At 40.4% G+C, this 17,285-nt stretch overlaps 1 protein-coding gene across 1 annotated transcript in view; it reads right to left on the bottom strand.

Annotated features, from left to right (window-relative positions):
• Positions 1-17,285, bottom strand: part of Ankfn1 (ankyrin repeat and fibronectin type III domain containing 1) — a 418,857-nt gene that overhangs the window by 179,647 nt on the left and 221,925 nt on the right. The window contains exon 3 of the mRNA XM_074046108.1: positions 5,877-6,011. The gene's annotated coding sequence lies outside the window, so the exon portion shown is untranslated. The remainder of the gene's footprint in view (positions 1-5,876; positions 6,012-17,285) is intronic.

Genomic DNA, 17,285 nt, shown 5'->3' with positions numbered 1-17,285 from the left:
TTATATGAAAAAAATCCATTTTGAAAAAAACCCATCACAAAAATGGACTGATGGAGTGGCTCAATCTATAAAAGCACTTGCCTGGCAAGTGTGCGGCCCTGAGTTCAAAACTACAGTAACACCGCCAAAAAAAAAAACAAACAAAAACTTTCAGGAATGTAAGGGAACTTCCTCAACTTAATGATCTGCAAAAACCTTTAGCCTGTATCATACTTAATGATTAAAGATAAAGTGCTTCCTTCTAGAATCAGTAAAAAGGCAGAGATGTCCACTCACCTTATCAATTGTACTGGGCATCTTAGTTAGTGAATTAGGGAAAGAAAAAAAAAAAGGCATATACATACATTATATAAAAATGTATGCATATGAAAGAAGTGAGAAATGAGATCATTTTCATTTGCTGATGATATGAAAGTTTATATAGAATAATCTAATTAATCTACAAAATCTAGTTAGGCATAAATACAATAAAATATATGAAATAACCTGTGCAATGAAAACTTGGGAGCAAAACCTCCCCAGATTTACTTTACAACCACCTGTTCCCTGGGCTTTGCTGCTTTTTCAGAGAGCCTTGACTTCCACCACCATCTTATCTCTTGATTTCAGGTGGGGAGCAAGTTCTGGCATGGCCTTCATCATGTTTGCTGTGACAGTAGCTGCAGCAGCCCTAACCCAGTGAGACCCATGGAGAGTCCAGCTCCACTGTGGCTGTCTTGAGAGACTGGCTAATGCTGAGAGACAGGAGAGTGGCAGCAGATAATTTCTTTCCATTTCTTCCCTATAGACTGTCCTTAGGGCTTCCTAGAAGCCATTAGGTACAAGCAGATAACAAATGTGTTTTCTTGTGAAGTTCTTATTTTTAGTTACAAACCATCTTCATTAGTTTTTCCTCATTTCTTGACTCATTTCCCTTTTGCCTTCATCATTAATGCGCTAAGGTTGTGCCTCCTTAATATATAATAGACCATTTCAATCAAGTTTTGTTTTCATGGGCTAAAATAAAATATAATAGCATACTGATATGAGTCCTATTATTATTATATCCTTATTTTATAAATAAGGAAACTGAGGCCCAAAGAGGCTAGGTAACTTGTTCAAGACTTTACAACCAATGAATGGAGCAGCAAGATTTGAATTCTGACTCCAAAGCCCATGCTCTTAACACTCTGCTATTATTTCTAGGGTAACTGGATCTGGCTGCCAGTCAGCTTCTTCTTCCTATGTCTTGATCTTGAAAGACAAATTTCATGACCTCATTATGAGGTCTGGCACATCCAGAGTCCATGTTTCATTGGCTCTTGGTTGTGGGAATTTCTAAGTGTATTTGTACTATGAAAAAAAGAGCTGAGCCAGTTTGCATGAGAAGCAGTTGTAAGACATAGCATATTAGAAATAGGAGTTCTAGTCATTCTTGACAACTGGATAGACAGATACATTCAGTGAAGGGAACATTTCTGACTGGAGAAATACTGTTCTTCAGGCTGTGATGTGAATTAGGGCACCTTCAGACTTCAGTCTGCCTGTCACTAGATAGAAAAGAACGTTTGACCCCTGCCGTTCTCTACCCACTGTTAACATGACAGGTGTGCCTTTGATTGCTAAGGGTTGGCCAGTTCTATTATACTGATGACATGTTACAGAATAGAATCAGCCTATCTAGTTCTTTTATACACACACACAAACACACACACATACACATTTTGAAAGGTCAGTTGACTCCATGGTACAAAGAATACTAATTTTTGAAGCTTTAAAACATATGCCCATGAGGAAGAGGGGGGAAAAATAATATTGATTCTGTGCTTCAACAAATGCTTGTGGATGATCTACTTTGTAACCTGTGTATCCTATGAGAGATGCTGGGAATTCACAACTAAATAAGTCAGGGTCTCAAAGTTATCAACTGACTCAGTTTGACTGGGATCAAAGGGGTTCCCAGGATTCAGGAATATCAATGCTAAGCTTGGGAAAGTCCCAAACAATTTAAAATGTGTTGATTACCTTACCTGAACCCAAGGAGCTCAGGTTAGAAAGGAATACAAATATGCAGGTATTAAATAATATGAAATCATGATGATAGCTCAAACTTTTATAACACTTTCCATGAGCATAATAGAATAATGCTTATATTAGTTCATTTGGGCTTCTATAACAAACATAAGCTGCATAGCTTATAAACAACAGGAATTTATTTCTCAGAGTTCTGGAGGCTGGGAAAGTCAAGGTCAAGGTGACTGAAGACTCAATGTCTGGTGAAAGCTGCTTTCTGGTTCACAGAGAAGGCCTTCTTGTTATGTCCTCACATGGTGGGAGGGACTAGCTAGCACTCTGGGATCTCTTTTATAAAGGCACTAATCCCAGTCATGAGGACTCTGACCTTATCACCTGCCCAAGGCCTTACCTCCTAATCCCATCAACCTGAGGGGTAGGATTTCAGCCTATTGATTTTGAGAGAACATAGGCAGTCAGTCTGTTGCAATGCTTTTACATAGTTCAACTTCATAATAGTCCCTGGAAGGAAGGACTATTATTACATCCATTTTATTTAGTAAGAAATTGAGGCACAATTGAAGGACAGATCTGGGATTTAATCAAAGACCAATATGGGCTCTATCTGAGTTCTTAATCTTTGAACACTTCTCTGAAAGGGCCTAAAAAATAGAAGTAGCTCAGAGGGGTGAGTGTTTGACTTTGTGTGTGGCAGGAGGTGGTCATGGGAGAAGCGTCAAGAAATGGGTCAGAGAAGGTGATGCTTATAAATGCTTTTGAGTATGAATAAGGAATTACCTAGTGAAGATAGAGAAGGTCATTCCAGATATAGCAGCTCAGGATAGTATATAGAGATGAGAAAGGTCATGGCATGGCTGGTAGGTCAGTGCTGGGGGAATGGAATGGAATGGAAATCCTCTGAGTGCTGACAAGCACAGTGGTATATTTCAACTGTGCCAGTACCTTGGGAAAGAAACCTGGAGAGGTAGCAGGGCCAAACCCATTCAGGGCCTCTTATACCACAGTAAGGAGCATAGACTTTAACTTGTGCACAGCAGGAACACCAGAGACCTTTAAATGATGGATATATGATTACCATGATCTGATTGTTGCACATTATATACATGCACTGAAATGTCACACCATATCCCATAAATACATATAATTATGTGCTAATTAAAAATAAAAAAATACATGTTTAAAGAAGTTTAGTTTTGTGTTTTTACAGAATTACTCTGGTAGCAACCAGAGGATTGTTTGAAAGGGTGTGGGAACAGTGAGTGGCAAGGGACAACCAAGTAGAGTCACTTTAAAAAAAAAAATCTTGTGAGAGCTGGTGACTTCAACTACAGCTATGGCAACAGGAATGCAGAGGGCTGGACAGACTCAAAAGATGAAGAAAGTAAGATGGAACAAACCTGGTTAGTGATTGGATGGAGGAGCTAAAGGGATCAGCAAACTTGTGAGCCTGGTTGGTTGTCTGGGTGCATGATGATTTTACCAATAATTTTCTTAAAAGGGAATACAGGAGAGAACATGAGTTTTAAAGGAGAAAGATAAATGAGTTTGGTGTTCACATGTGACTTTTAGGGGCCTTTAAAAAAATCTAGATGGTATTATTTAATCCAAGAATTCCATAAAAAGAAGACAATGGTTTGCCCTAAATACTGTTTACTTTTCTGATCAAGAGTGAAAAAATAATAATTATAAAGGAAATTCTTGTAGGTAGATATGAAGTAAATAGCAGAATAATTAATTTAGTAATAATTCAACATCCATTGGGGTGTCCTTGAGGTAGAAAAAATTTAATATATTCACTTATCATAGTGGCTTAATTTCTTAGTCCCTCTGAGAATGTGTATATTTTATTAAAGCAGCAATACTTAACTGAATCTCTAATGAAAAAATTGCAGGTCCCTTAATCCTAGAGGTGAGACAGTTTTGGGGTGCAATGAGCCTTCTAGAACTCACCATAGTATATTTATATTATAGTACATTATAGTTCATTTATAGCTGGGAATTCCATGTGTGGTGGTAACTTGAGCAACTTAAAGTTGCCATAAACTCAACACATACATTCTACCTACATTTGAACTCCCCTCCCAACATACTTCTGTGTTTGTTTCAAGACATACAAGGTCTTTATGATCTTGGAATCATAAGCATAGAAAATGAATTATTACTGATAAATATTGAAAAAAATCCCAATTATTTACATGACCCGGGGATTTGAGTGTTTCTTAAATTCTACTTTTCAACTCTGTTATCCCCTTCTTATGCCATGAGTGTGACTGTGCTTCCTTCTGAGTAGTCTGTATCCCCACACAAACTCTCCTCCATGAGTTTCTGATGAAGAGTCACTGGAGTCACTAAAGTGCATGAACAAGGACTGATTACCTAATGCACCTCTAATAAAAGAGATTAAAGTAGTGTCCATGAATACATTAATTGAGCTTAGCATGTCTTCTTTGAAACAATCAGAAATGGAAGGAATGGAGGGACAGAGATCCAGAGAGGCTAAGGGAATTTTCCAACCACACAAATTTAGTCTGGGAACCAGAAAAAGTGCCCTACTGTCCTGAAACCTCATTTGAAACATGGTTGTCTCACCAGTAGGCAATTTTCTCTCTCCTTCCTGTTAGAATGCCATCATTTGTAAAATGATGCTCTCCAAATGACTTGGGAGAATGACTCTGATTGAGTGGCCTAGGGATCTTTTTTCTACTAGGCAAAACTTCACCCATCTCTCAGATTTCCTGACTTTGGTTTTTATTTAGAGAATCATGCTGCTCACTGTTCTAACATCATCCATCTTTGTCAGCACTCAAGGCCACAGCTTCATCTGAAAAACCAGTGATATATGGAAGAGAGAGAGCATCAAAGACATTAAAATCTCTATGACATTTATGTGGACTCTGAACTCAGGAGAGATGGATTAATATTGCATAAAGCCTTGTGGTAGCCAGGCAAACAAGACTGAGGAGGCTGATCAAGGGAGGGTAGGAAACACAATATCTTTCTCTATTCACTTCCCCTTTCTGCTGAGATCAGCTGACATCTTACTTAGGAAATGAAGAAGTCAAGTGAGTATAGGAATTTTTGGAACCCAGCACAGAAGCAAACTCATCCTTGATTATTAATGGTCTTTCCTATGGTCTCAGCCAGGCCACCAACCAGTGCAGGTAACAGAACACTTAAAACAGCACACTTTGAATCCAGTGCACCTTACCAACCATGCATTTAATGGAATAAGGAAAAGACTTAGGAACATAGATGCAAAGGTAGCAGTAGGATGAAGCAAAAGTTTGAACGAGTGTCCAGTGTGTCCCTTTCACCACCACCATGATGTGCCCATGCTGTTATTTATGGCAAGCTCACCCAGGATGGAGAGAGTGCTGGCATTATACTCTGCATGCCCAACCTGCAAACTGCACTAAACACAACAGTGTGCCTGGGTTTGTATTTGGGATTATCAGCATGATGGGAACTGTCTACCTGACCCAACAGGTATTTTGGACCTGTTGGATCCCGACTGGAAATTGATTTTATACAACAAAACAGCAACTTATTTTTTCACAGCTAATGCTAATCAGTTATGCAAACACTTAATGTCACTAAGCTTGCTGCAAAGAAAATGCCCAATTATCAGAAATAGGGCTTCTCCACCCCCGCTTTTTCATTCTACATGTACATGTGCGATTGCAGACCACTGTGTATGTGTGCTTGGTTGCATTCTTCATGGACCGCCTGCAGTTAACTTTAGAAGATGCAGATTTCAAAAAAATATCATTTAAGCAAAGCAACACAAACACATTGAAAAAATCATCAATGACTAAGAAATCCCCACATTCACACAAAGAAAGATAACAATAAATTTGACTTACCAGCCTATGTTGTTCCAGGCAGCAGAGGAACAAGTTGTTGGTAATTGTCCAGTGCTTTCATTCAATAAATCACATTGGCTCTGCTTTCTCCTGTAGCTCAGCCTCTGCGCAAAGCAAGCAAGCCTCCTTCCTATTCTGTGCAAAGAATAAAATGCGAACAGGATCACTACAGGCAAGAGCCAAAGTCCATGATCACTAAGCTACTCTTCATGCAAAATAGAAGAGCAAATGAGGCATGGGCGAGAAGGAAAGAGGGAAACAGCTCGGCTAGGATCTAGGTGTATTCTTGAGACTGCAGCCTCAGGAAGGCTTGAAATCTTAAGCTTTGTGCGTGTAGTAAAAGGATGCCATGACTTCAATGTGTGTTTAGCCTATTATATCTGGGAGGACCATTCGGAACGGCGTAAGGGAACAATAAGCTTCATGGCAAATAATACTGAATCGGAACTGACTGTCACTCAGGGGGAAGCAAGGGGACAAAAAGGCAACCAGTTAGTTGTGCGCTGTGTCAATGGCAGGGGAAGAATTATCATTTGGCATCAAAGAGCTTATCCAGCAATCTGTAACTACAGCTCTCTGAGGCCAGACAGCCCCTTACTCCCACAGCTGCCTGGGATCAAAGGCAGACAGGTGGCAGCCACATTCCCTTTACCTGTGCCATTTCTTACAAGTTCCCCACAGGAGTGAAGGGGCAGCTTAAGAAAGCTCCAGATTCAGCCTGGTCTGCTGAGCCTAAGGCTCTGATTTTGTCTGAGAAAGTAGTTACCAGACATGGAACTTAGGACACCAAGAGATTTAGTCACAGGAGGAAGATTCCAGTGTTCTCCTGTGTAGCCACATATGGGTGTACCTGGCTCCATTCAGTGTTAAGCTTTATACAACTAATGAAACACACAATGTGAATTTCCTAGAAAGCCACATATGGAGTAATTTTTTATGTTTCTCCCTGAAAAGAAGTGTCCAGTGACCTAATCAGGGTGCTGATTATGTTAGAAAGGCCTTGCTCGAGAGCACATATGAATAACCATACACACACACACACACACACACACACACACACACACACACACACAAACACACACAGCCCTAGCAACAGCATTAAGGATTTTTCTAAAGCTCTATTCAGATACTCTGTCTACCAAATGAATGCTTAGTTGCTATAATGACTTCAGAAACAATTTTGGTCTCTTCTACTAGGAACTCAGTCTGGTCTGTTATTTATGCCTGGAAGCCAAATCAACCCCTAGATTTTGAATGCGACTCTGTGGCAAGTCAGGAGAAAATCTCTTGGTCATAAGCAAGAGGATGGAGTGTTAATCTTTGGCCTGGTAATTACCTAGGATCCTGGGAATGGTGTCTTATATTCCTGAAAATCTCCCCCTTTCTAGAGACATCATCCCCTCCCCCAACATTCCTTACAGCTCCCTCCCTCCAATAGATGGTTGTTCTGGAGCTGGGATGTGAGGCATGGCTCAATGTCTCAGAAAGCCCACATGTCCAGAGGACAAGCACAGTTTAGCTTTCCACAATTGTCTTACTTTTTCTCTTTCTTTCCCCTTCCTTCCTTCCTTCTTTTCTTTCATTCTTTCAAGGTGGTATTAGGGGTTGAATTCAGGGCCTCAGGATTGCTAGTCAGGTACTCTACCACTTGAGCCATGCCCTCAGACCTTTTTGCTTTGGTTCTTCTTGATAGGGTCTTGCCTTATTTGGCCAGCCTGGACCATGATCCTCTTATTTGTGCTTCCCTGGCTGGCTGAGATGACAGACGTACGCTAATGTGCCCAACCCTTGGTTATGATGGGATCTCAAGAGCTTCCCCTCTCCCTCGCTGGCGTTGAACCCTTGATCTTGACCTCCCGAGTAGCTAGAGTTACAAGTATGAGCCATCAGTGCCAGCCTTACTTTTTCCATTCTTATTAGGACGGCAAGGGATGGAGGTGTGGCTCCAGGGGTAGAGTGCCTTCCTAACCTTGAGTTCAAACTCCAGTGTGGCCCCTTCCCCCTCCAAAAAAAGAAAAAAAAAAGGCAAAATCCCTCTCTGAATCTCTGTAGTGTTTTCTCTCATTGGACTTAATGTGTCCATGTAGTATTGCTATGATTAATCTAATTTGGAAATATTCAAATTAGGGTTGGAAGGCTATTTTTTCTCATCAAGGATTAAGAAAGAGCCATGCTACCCTTTTGCAGCTTAAGCCTAAATGATTCCCATGTAAAAAGGTTTACCCTAATATCTAGAAAAAGTTGACTTTAATGCAGAATTACTTACATTCCATCTGTTAGGACAAGCCAGCTGACTTTGAGTAACTCTGCAAAAGCCGGGGGCTATCTATGGTGGTCATGAGTTCAATCTGTTATCCCAATTTGAAGGGACAATGCCTCTGGTCATAATAGCATCACTTCCAGGAGCAAATACAGAATGAACATCCCTGATCTGAAAATCTGAAATCTAAAATGCCTCAAAATCCAAAACTTTTTGAGTGCCAACATGACACCATCAAGTGGGAAATTATATACTGTGAAACTTTATTTCATGCATAATATTATTAACATTTTTATGTAAAATTACTTCAGTCTCTATATATAAGGTATATATAAAACATAAATGAATTTTATGTTTAGATTTGGATCACATCCCCAAGATATCTCCTTCTGTATATGTATTCCAAAATCTGAGAGCTGAAACACTTCTAGTCCCAAGCATTTTGGATAAAGGGAACTTAATCTGCACTTGGGTCTAAGTCTAAAAGCCCAATCCATAGCAAAAGCTGTTTGTTTATCCATCCATCCACCCATCTATCCATTATCCATTCATTCATGAACCCATTCTTCAATAGACATTTCTCATGCACTTAGTAAGTTAGATAACATCATGTCATATTCTTTAATGTTACTCAAAGCCTAAAGATGAAGTATAAAATCCTTGACATCCTTTAAGAAAATTCTTCCCATTCTGACCCTGCTTACCTCTCTAACTTGATCTCTCACTGCCTTACTACTTGCACTCAGTATTGTCACCTTTGTGAATATGTTTCTGTTCCTTGTATGCCAGCTCTCTAAACACCAGACCTTTGCCTATGATGTTCTTCTGGCTCAGTCACCTTGGTCTGGCTAAGTCCCGTACAATCTTGAGTCTTGGCTTAAACCTCAGCCTGGGCATATTTTTCTAACCCTAGGCTCTTAGCTTCCCTGCTCTGTGGTCTGAGATACTGTACTGGATACTCAACCATCACCTTGTGCTTGTTTAGCATAAATCATCCTCATTACATTATAAACATTTTACTGCAAAGTTTCTTATTCACTGCTGAATCTCCAGTATCTAGCAGAGCTCCTGGCACATGCAAAGCATTTGATAAATATATGTTAGCATATATTTATTGAATGAATGAAAAAACTGACTCAAAGAACAATGAGGGTCTCAGAATTGAAAGAACTCAGAATTAGGTACATCTAATTTTTCTTACCGAGTGGCCATCCACTGAAGGCTGGCCTCGTCTAATTCTTCTCCATTGATCTCAACCCATACCGATCACACCCTTTGTCCCCCACTCCTCGTACTTTCACAGCATGTTCTTGCTTTTTGTTCTCCAGCTGTTTCCTGGAGTTTGTCTCATCTCTACAAACTGGTATTCTCCATAACTCCTGGCATAAGCCTGCAATTATCTGATGCTTGATTCATTGAACAGCAAACATTTGAACAGGGAGTTTAACGATCAGAGTCTTGTTTTAGGAAGATTAGTCTGTTTTTTGATGGGGGGAGGATGGGTCACATGAGCCAGACAGGCCTAAAGAGAACTTTAATAATGATTACAGCACAGACATGGGATCTAAAAGCAGACTTGCCCTTTCTTTCCCTCCCCTTCTCCCACTACTCCTCCCTCCCCATCATAATACTAGTGTTCTCATTGGGAACACTGAGAATGTTTGTTCCATACTCAGAACTTCCCCTCCACCCAATTCCACCCCCACAGTTATTTCACTTGCTTAGGTTATTTGTGATCGTGCCTTACTGATTAGATTAAAACTCCTTTGAAGAAAGGGATTGCATTTTACTTTGTATCTTCCTCCTCCAGCCCTTCCACTTCCTAGCCAAGTGCCTTGTAGATAGTAACTGCTCAATGAACATTAAAAAAGAAAAGCATTTATTATATACAGAGGATTGGATGAAGTCTTACTGTGGGGAGTGGTGCAAAGGTAAAAGAGGTATCTTCAAAGACAAAAGAGATGTGCTTAGGGAGAGATGCAACAGATTACATGGCAAGGTAGAATTGGATAAGTACCATGGGGGCAAAATGTCTGAGCAATGTGCTAAGGGAAAATAAAGGAGTTATTAGCTTCCTTCAGGAATGCTTAGGGAAGGTTCAGAGAAGGCTGCATTTGAATTGGATGGGGAGGAATGCAGACTCCTTCAGTTTGAAAAAGAGAAGGGATGGTAAACAGTCCAGACACAGACCTCTGGAACTATTTGGGGAAGGGCGAATAGTCTAGTGGACTGGATGGGATTGAAAGGTCGTGGGATGATCTAATATAATTTGTAAAGTACATAGGGGCTAGACAGGGACAGGCTGCGGTGCTGCGTTAAAGAGTCTGAACTTCATTCTTTCAGTGACGGGATTTGAGTGGAGAATATAAGGGCAGTTGAGCTTGTTCCCTCTGATCTAGGCATGGTGGACAAGGAACTGAAGTGGTAAGCACTCAGAAACAGGAAGACACTGAGGATAAAGGCCTGTGAGAAATAAGTTAAGAGATGGAAGTGGGATGCACTATGGAGGTAGAACAAGCAGGATTTGTCAACAGTAGAGGTAGGAGCAGGAAAGGGTAAGAGAGACAGAGTGAAAGAAGCTGAGGGTAGATTGTAGAGTTTATTTATGTTCTTAAGTCAATACCATGCTGTTTTGGTTACTGTGGCTCTGAAGTATGTTTGAAATCAGGAATTGTGATGTTTCCAGTTTTGTTCTTCTTGCTCAAAAATACTTTGGATATTTGGAGGGGGGTGGTTTGTGCTTCCATATGAATTTTGGTACTTTTTTTTCTAGCTCTGTGAAGAATGTCATTTTTTTTTTTTTTGATGAGGATTGCATTGAATCTGTGATTAGTACAGGCTGTATGCATGTATGGAAAGAACACACTGAACTGCATTCATAGGCATAACTAATACATCATAATAAAAATAAAACAAGGAAAGTTTAAATATAAGTGATGGCAGATGATGGCGACATTTATGATTTCAGGACACACACACACACACACAGACAATTTGGGCATTCATGGTACAGCCTTTGTGCTTTTTTGTTTAAGAGAAAGAGCAGGGGCCTGAGTCCCTGGAACCACAAGAATGTGTGTAGACTGCTCTGAAGAGCAATTTAGTGCCAGATAGAAACTCAGTCCAGGCTGTCACAGTGAGCTGTGAGTAGCATGAAGAGCCCTTTGTGGGGGAAATAGGTACAACTTCCTAGGAAAGAGGACTTTCCTATTCAAAGTGACAGTTTGCCATTTTCCCTCAGAATTGGTTAGCCCTGTGGACAAAACTTGGGTTTGGGAATGTGGAGTTGAATTTGGGTCTTCCAGCTGCTCCTCACTTGCTGTGTGACCTTACGCAAGTTGTTAATTAATTAATTAATTAATTAAAGTTATTAAAACTTAGTTTTCTCCATTTGTAAAACAAAGGAGTTGAACCCATTAAATTCAAAGCTTCCTTTAATCTACTGTTCTTGGTTTATAAAATGCAACATTTAGAATATGTGTGAAATCAAGCCAAAGCCCACCAATATCAGAAGCCAGTAATGTCTACTCTCCCCTACAAAATCCTGCCCAGATTTTGAGAAGGCCCCATATATCATCGCAAATGCATGTCTACCCTGCGGTTAGTTGCATGTGGTTTGTTTGTAAGACATAAATTTAAATTGATCGCTTTTTGATGGCTATTTTCTAACAATTTTTCACTTTTTTTTCAGCAAAACCTTTTTTTTAAAGGGAGTGCCTTTTCATCAGCATCTCAAAATTAAATTATGAGAAGAAAGTGGCAGTCCCTTACTGTGGTCAGCAAAGAGGCTGGCCAGCCCACTTCCTTTCTGTAATCTCTTGACCTTCCTTTAGGGCGCGGCTGCTCAGTAACGGCTTCGATTATTCTTTTTTCAAAAATAAAATGTGCTATTTATCGAAAGCAGCTAAAAAGGGGACAAAAAATAGGAAAAGAAAACGAACACCCCAGGGTGTATCTGAACATGCTTATTATGTGCGAAGTTGTTAGTAATGAATGTGACACTCTTCCTCCTCCTCCCTCTCCCTTTCTAAGCCCCAAAGAAAAGAGAAAGGGGTTGGGGAGGGCACTGGCTATTCAATCTAAAGGAGACCTTTTCAAAAGGTGCAGACTGTTCATAGGCATGTTATTTCTTGATTATTTTGTTTTAAGCCCTAGTTGACCTTTTGGACTAAAAGTAGCAGCCCCCAGATATCCTGAGAAACTCTTTGGGAATGTTTCTCTAAGTCTTGGAAGCCTAGACACATGACATTCACAAAGACTTCAGAAAGAGATGGTCCATGTTCCCTTTTGTAGGAGTCGATGACAGAGTGTTTATCTGAACTAATGTGAGATTTTCCAGTGTCGAATTTTTGAGAAGCGGGATTCTCTTAAGGAGGTTACAACACTTCACTGAAAGCTTTCCAAGAATGGCTCGGTGTGCCTCTCGGCAGCATCTTGCAGGGGCTGGAGCTCCAATGTGATAATCAGAGTCCGCAGTCCTGAAAAGTGTTCCTTGTTCTGCTGGCCACCCTCTCAGTCATCATTAGAATTCTCCAGCTCTGAATCCTCTATTGTCCTTAGGAGCCCAGGATCCCCCACACCATGCCGAGGAAGGAATGCGAGCCTCCTAGTTCTGGCTCTCAGTCTCAACCTTATCCAGCAGGTCACAAAGCCCCATTTGTACGCAGCTCCCAAGTTTTATCATAACTCTCTATCGACTTAGCCCCATATATCCTCCAGGGTAGTCAGGAGACGTTTGGTTAATGAAGCCCATTTATCCTCATTTTCTCAATTGGCACACTTAAAGTTTCAATATTTATGTTCACACTGTCCTAATTTTGGATGTCAAAGATAGTCTACTAGACAAGGAGCATTGCCCAAGGATAATTGACCCACAGGGAAGAGTTCGCCCGAGTCTGATCCAAGATGTGGCTTGTCATATTACAAACCATTGCATCACAAATAGTTACTTTTAACAGTTCAGTTGAAAAATAACAGTAAATGCTGTTACAGATCAAATACCTTCTGTGTGCCATGCAGCAGTATCACTGAAATCTCATAAAAAAGTAGGATTATTCACTCTTTACTAATGGGGAAACTAAGGTGCAGGGGGATTAATTAGAATGTTTATGCACACTTAGGGGCTGAGACTCAAACCCAGGTCTTATAACTGCAAAATGAGGGCATTTTTGCTTCACTCCTTTGTCTCATAGCAGAGATATGTTTTTGTGAGTTGTTTTAAATGAATAGAAGAGACTTCTCCTTCATCCCAGATGTATCAAGAATCATGAACTTAAAGGCTGTTAAGATCCTTTGGCCAACTGAGTAAAGAGATTTGCTCTGATAAGCATTAGCACCGGTATCAGGTCAGAGTAGGAATTTGTAGCATATATTTCACCTATCAATAGGTGGCAGTATTCACCTAAATCTCTCCAAGAGTCCAGGTTGCTTCTCCTTGCACCATCCCCAAGGCCATCTATATTCTTTGACGTACTTATTTGGTCATAAGGAAGAGTGTGCAAAATAAATGGGTTCCTAACTGGGTTTCAGTCATGTCTCTGTACTGTGATGTTGGGACTTTACTGAGGTTGTAGAACAAGATTGGAATCCTGCAAACAGACATGGGGATTCTTTTCCATTTACCCTACTACTCATGTTGGTCTTTTCTCTGGGGAGGACTTTTGTTGGTAATTCAAAATCTCAAAAGATTTTTTGTGTCTTCATCTTCTTTAAGAATGTTGTGCAGAATTCTCAATTTTAAAATGAAATGGATAATGCCCTAGGATTTGATAATTCATAAAGCACAGATAGTGTTGGCTCAGATTAAGGTAATAAAGCAATTAATAGGCTGTTTGTTTTTAACTTCTTCAAAATTCTATGTATGTGCACATCTGCCCATAAAATCATAGGAGCTTCACCAGCAGGCATGAAAGTCAGCCCGTAAGGTAAATGTTCAGTAGGTAAGTCAAAGTGGTCAAGTGCATGAATCAAAATACTGAAGGATAAATGACTCTGCTTAGTTGTAGGCAGTCCCCTCCTCTTCCTCTGCCTTTGTTTTCTCTTTCCCATCATCATCCTCATCCTCGTTTTTCACAAAGAAAGTCTTTATTTTTTGGCAGTATTGAGATTTGAGCTCAGGACCTTGTGCTTACTAGACAGGCACCTTGCCACTTGAGCTATAACCTCAGCCCTTTCTGCTTTAGTTATTTTCTAGGTAGTGGCTGACCTAGACCATGATCCTCCTACTTAGGCTTCCTGCATATTTGGAATAACAAAGGTATACCATAGCTCCTGGCTTGTTGGTTAAGATGGCGTCTCCCACATTTGAACTGGCCTCAAATGTGATCCTCCTGATCTCCACCTGCATGTAGCTGTGATTACAGGCATGAGCCATTGCTCCCAGCAAAGAAAATCTTAATGTCAGAACTATCTGTAATTCAAAGTATTGGCTCAGAATGAACTTCTTATTTTTAGCTGTCAAGGGGAGTCTGTGTACTAGAACTTAGTTTTATAAAGTCAAAAATCAAACAAACAGACAAAACCAAGAATAGGTGCCATGGTAGATTAAAAAGACAAAAGAAAAAGCTAATGATTCTTAGACCTATCTTTGTGCTGGTGTTTCCATTTTCAATTGGGATACTTGGAACTGATTGCTATCAGTGATGACCAAGAAGCACTTAAAAAGCAGACAAGTTCTAACTTTTAGAACCAAGGCATTGACTTTAGACAGAGTCTCAGGAGGCCACTTTCTCTTAAAAGAATTCAGATTGGCTGGTGTACTAAGGAAAGTGTCCGTGAACCATCAAATTCTCTTCTCTTTCATGTCCCCAAATGGATTGAATGACTTTCCCTCTCTCATTGTGGTATTTTAAAGTACATTAGCCCTCTCAATGATAAAGATACTTGGTTCAATCTACTTTCCATACAGGACTGAAGTCTCCAGGAGGGCTGGACTCAGCTCTCATTAAACTTTGATTTTTCCCCTTAGGTCCCAGAGGGGGGTCCTGTGCATGGTAGACAATATTCAATGCATACATGTTTAGTTGAATGGAATTAAAGAGAATTCAGAAGAATACAATTTATATTCTTGTCCAATTTTTTCAAAGAAAAATTGCAGCTTGGATGTTGGATACAATGCATGGGCATATTTCTTATTTTTCACCTGGGTTTTCCATTGTGGGCAGCATTTGGGACTGTGGGCATATCACAACAAAGCCCATCTCACCCCCTTGAAACCAATAATTAATGAATTTTATATTCTTGGCAAGGCCACCTTATTTTTTAGACTGCCCTGGTCATCTGAAGGTTAACTGCAGAGGCAGACACAAAAACATTTACTAGGGACATGAAGTGACCCACATAAAGTGTATAAATTCAATCACTAATATTTCCTGCCTTTGTGGTTTGTAGACCCAGTCCACATGAAAAAGCTGAATGTGGCATTGCTATTTCCAAACGGTGACTATCATTGTTTCCCATATTAGGGCAAAGCTAAGCACAAGGGGAGACCTCCATCTTCAAAAGCTTACAAAGTTACATTCAACCCATTAGGTGTATCAGGAGATACTGCCATGTGTGGGAAATGAATTACCCAGCAGAATATCACAGCATAATGAAGTTATCAACAGCACCAGTGCAGCTGTAGATTGTCTGATTATGTGTTGACTGTGCTGGCCATTCAGGGACGTACCAGGAAGGAAATTTGGTGTCATATTGCCTACCACATTCCCAGCTTTGTCCTTAGCCATGGTGATAAGCCTGATACACCTCAGGAAAACACCACTACCAAAAAACCAGGAAGAAAGAACATCCTTTTTGGATGGTCTTGTATTTCTAGCATTGCTGGAGCCTCTCCCCTCCTGCCTCTTTTTGAAAAAAAAAAAAAATCACCATGACAAGGAGTGGAAGTTTAGCTTCTGGCTCTCCAAACAAACATTTCCCCATAGAGTTCCTTATCCACTCCTAACCTCCCAACAAGCAGCAGTCCAGCAAGCAAACTTTAATAAGGTGGGTGGATTCTCACCTTCCCTAAGAGTAAAACGAGAAGGCAGGTAGAGTTTTTCTTTCTGCAAAAAGATTTAAGTAGGTTGATTTGCAGTGTCTCTTTTTTTTTTCATTTTTCTTTTATTATTCATATGTGCATACAAGGCTTGGTTCATTTCTCCCCCCTGACCCACCCCCTCCCTTACCACCCACTCCGCCCCCTCCCTCTCCCCCCCTCAATACCCAGCAGAAACTATTTTGCCCTTATCTCTAATTTTGTTGTAGAGAGAGTATAAGCAATAATAGGAAGGGACAAGGGTTTTTGCTGGTTGATATAAGGATAGCTATACAGGGAGTTGACTCACATTGATTTCCTGTGCGTGGGTGTTACCTTCTAGGTTAATTCTTTTTGATCTAACCTTTTCTCTAGTACCTGTTCCCCTTTTCCTATTGGCCTCAGTTGCTTTAAGGTATCTGCTTTAGTTTCTCTGCGTTAAGGGCAACAAATGCTAGCTAGTTTTTTAGGTGTCTTACCTATCCTCACCCCTCCCTTGTGTGCTCTCACTTTTATCATGTGCTCATAGTCCAATCCCCTTGTTGTGTTTGCCCTTGATCTAATGTCCACATATGAGGGAGAACATACGATTTTTGGTCTTTTGAGCCAGGCTAACCTCACTCAGAATGATGTTCTCCAATTCCATCCATTTACCAGCGAAGGATAACATTTCGTTCTTCTTCATGGCTGCATAAAATTCCATTGTGTATAGATACCACATTTTCTTAATCCATTCGTCAGTGCTGGGGCATCTTGGCTGTTTCCATAACTTGGCTATTGTGAATAGTGCCGCAATAAACATGGGTGTGCAGGTGCCTCTGGAGTAACAGTCTTTTGGGTATATCCCCAAGAGTGGTATTGCTGGATCAAATGGTAGATCGATGTCTAGCTTTTTAAGTAGCCTCCAAATTTTTTTCCAGAGTGGTTGTACTAGTCTACATTCCCACCAACAGTGTAAGAGGGTTCCTTTTTCCCCGCATCCTCGCCAACACCTGTTGTTGGTGGTGTTGCTGATGATGGCTATTCTAACAGGGGTGAGGTGGAATCTTAGTGTGGTTTTAATTTGCATTTCCTTTATTGCTAGAGATGGTGAGCATTTTTTCATGTGTTTTCTGGCCATTTGAATTTCTTC

This window comes from Castor canadensis, chromosome 11 (genome assembly GCF_047511655.1).
Source record: "Castor canadensis chromosome 11, mCasCan1.hap1v2, whole genome shotgun sequence".
Lineage (NCBI taxonomy): Eukaryota > Metazoa > Chordata > Mammalia > Rodentia > Castoridae > Castor > Castor canadensis.
This window is presented reverse-complemented; position numbering and strand designations above follow the sequence as displayed.